This window comes from Rhinopithecus bieti, unplaced genomic scaffold (assembly GCF_001698545.2).
Source record: "Rhinopithecus bieti isolate Rb0 unplaced genomic scaffold, ASM169854v2 repeat_30112, whole genome shotgun sequence".
NCBI classification, from domain to species: Eukaryota; Metazoa; Chordata; class Mammalia; order Primates; family Cercopithecidae; genus Rhinopithecus; species Rhinopithecus bieti.
Window position 1 is genome coordinate 1 of NW_016839351.1, and position 3,054 is coordinate 3,054.

The following is a 3,054-nucleotide window of genomic DNA, read 5'->3' on the forward strand; positions in this document are numbered from 1 at the left end:
AAGGCCCACCTGAGCAGATGACACCAGCGTCTTCACTATGGCCACAGTTGTGGGAGAGCCAGCCTCTGTGGGGACAGTTCCACAGGTAGGACTCATGTCCTGAGCAGCCCACGTCATCCAGGACAATGGGTCCTGAGCCCTGGCCAAACCGGGCATTTCCTGGGGCCGACGTGGCCCAGCCACAGCCCAGCTGCCTGCAGACCACATTGGCATCATTGGTGTCCCAGCTGTCATCACACACGGTGCCCCAGGAGCCTCGGTATAGGACCTCCACTCGGCCCTGACACCTGTCACCTCCATTCACCAGCCTCAGGGCCAAACTGGATTCAGATCCTACAGGGGAACACAAGAACCCTTCATGCATACTGATTATGAGGTCAAGAATTTAAGGAATGTTCTACATTCAGAGCACTTCCTCATGGCCAAAGTCATGTGGGCAGGTAATCACCTTTGAATATGAATACAAACAGAGGTTCAGCTTCATCATAGTGGAAGAAGCAGTGAGCTCCTACTCTGCCCAAGTCTATGGAAGCTCAAATAATTGGGAAAGCACCTGTGACTCCACTGGAGGTGACAGGAATGGATGCCTCACTCCTCATTCTGAGCTCCATTCTCACACAGGATGAAGCTGCACAGCTTCAGATAGGAGGCCGAGACCTGCCTCATGTTCAGGAGTTTGGTGGCACCCACCTCTGGCTTCCAGCAAAGTGCCAGGAATGGCAGGACTACGGCCAGACAGTGGCGGGGACAGGCACTTTCCCCACTCTTCTCAGGTCTGCAGCCTGTGGCCTGAGGGCCAGGAACAAGGTCCCAGTAGGATTACGGAGCCCTCCAGGGCTTGTCCTGAGCACCTGGATGAGGATCTTTCTTGACTACATAAGACAGAATACCGGGGGAGACAGGTCACTAGCACCCTCCAGCCTCCAACATCAGACCCGGGACTAGGTTCCCAGGGAGTCCACGTTTCTCTGCAGGCAACTTGCAGAAAAATAAAAAACAGAGTCACTCACTTGAGCCTCATTCTATCACTTTCAAAAGAAACATTTGTCCAGAGGTAGAGAGTGAGCCTCTGGGAGGAGTGAGAGGATCATTTACCTATTGGCGATGTCAGTAAGTTCGTGGTCAGCAAAGCATCTGTAAAATGCAACGAAAAAAAGGACAAAATTAGACTTGAAGGTGAAAAGCTACAAGAGGAAAAAGTCTCTGGACCAGGCAAGCATCATGAAAACTATTCAATTTCTGGTTCCTGCCACTTGCTCCAAGTGCTGCCCAAGTCTTCAGCTCAGTGAGCTCAGTCAGGAACAAAAGTCTTGCTGAAAACCAGTCTAATCCTTCCTACCTCTGAAGTGTGAGATGTCCTCTCTTCGGCTACAAAGGGTTAGCCTGCCCCATCCAGTGACACATGGACTGATGGGCAGATCTGACACCATTGTTGAGACTCTGACACTTGGAGCTAAAATGTTAGGAAACCAAGGAGCCGTCCAAAGGGGTATCAAGTTTCTTGGTGAGTGGAGGCATCAGAAATATTTATTATCCTTCTCCCTGCCCAAGCATGGCCTCTGCCTTTTCTGCATGCAGATGTGGCCCTGCAAAATCTGGGCTGTCTGAAGGTGCGAGGGATGGAGGGATCAGGCCTGCACTGACACTGCTTGCCCATGGCAAAAGTCATGTTTAAGGCTCGAACTGACATTGCCTTCCCAGGTGACTTTGGCAATCACTCTCAATTCTCAGAGAGGTTATATCAGCTCTGGATATGAAGGAGCCAAAACTCATTCAACATGAGGCCACTTCCTGAACCTGTAAGGGTTGTCCATTGTACGGTATGAAACTGCTTCATGAAAGCTCAGATAAATCGAACAGAAAACAGAAGCCTCCGGAACCCTATGTCTGTTGAAGCACTGTGTTGGGGTCTCAGTTACAGAGTGGTGGGGGTGAAAATAATATGCCCCACACTATCTGCACAGAGAAGCAGGAGAGCTCTGTGGAGTGGGGAAGAGGTAACTGGGCAGAAAGAGAAGGGACATCCTGCGGAAGGATGCTGGGGACTCACCTGGCCTGGGCGTCGACTGGGACTGAGCAGCTGTGAGAAAGAGAAGGTCAGATCAGATGCACTATACACAAAATGGCAAAACTGGAACAAAGGTAGAAGGAACTGGGCAAGCCTGACACTCAGTCCATCCTAGTCCCTGTCACAGAGGGAGAGGCATTGCCGTGGACATCCCCACAGAGATGCACCATATAAGGGGTTGGGCAGATCCCAGCCATTATTGTCAGCTCCGAGGTGAGTGACTGTGTCTGCCCAGGGTGACCAGACTGACCCAAAGCTAACCCTCTCCCTTGCATGTTTTGGCAGTTCCTGAGTCAGCAAGGCTGAGGAGGCCACTCCAGCCCAAATGCCTTGTGTGATCTTCCAGACCCAACCACAGGCAATAACAAGCCATGCCTGGCTGGCTTCATGGGGGCTGCCCTCCGCACACCAGACCTGGGACACAGGCAGTGCCCTGCAGCGTTCTGAGAGGACCTGAGGTCAAGGACTCCAACCCCATGTGACCCAGGCCTGACACAAACAGACATGCATTTGTACCCCTAACCCTTCAGCTCCTGTTTCCAGACATCCTCACTGGGTCTCAGCTGGGAACCCATTTCCAGACAAGCATCTTTAGTTCAGAGTTCCTCGCAGTGAGAGGATCCCTCCCTGCCCCTGCTGCCTGTGCTGTGTCCACGATAACCTCACCCAGCGCTACTCAGCAGGGGAGAAACGGAGCCCTGGGGAGCCAGCACGTTTCTCTTCTGCCTCTTCCTTGCACTACCTAAGGAAGGGGATAAAGTCTGGGGGGCTGTTTCAGTTTGGAGCCCTGGCCTAAGTGACCACAGCTACATCAGGTACTGTAGTAAAATTCATACAGATTCTTAGCAAAGAGCTAACAAGACTACAGAAATATAGAAAACATAAAAGAAGCTTGGAGTGAGGAGATCAGAATGTAATTAGGACTTTCTTCTGGAACAAACTCCACCCCAAGAGAGGGAGCTCACTCTTGGGTCTGAAAGGTCTCG

The 3,054-nt window shown here is 51.6% G+C and overlaps 1 long non-coding RNA gene across 1 annotated transcript; it reads right to left on the reverse strand.

The window, feature by feature from the left end:
- Window positions 1-6: 6 nt before the first annotated feature.
- On the reverse strand, window positions 7-2,105 carry LOC108524910 (uncharacterized). The gene is made up of 3 exons (XR_001884159.1): window positions 2,051-2,105; window positions 1,096-1,134; window positions 7-333 (listed from the first exon to the last, which is right to left on the reverse strand). It is a non-coding gene; the product is annotated as an uncharacterized LOC108524910 (long non-coding RNA).
- Between the last annotated feature and the right edge of the window lie 949 nt (window positions 2,106-3,054).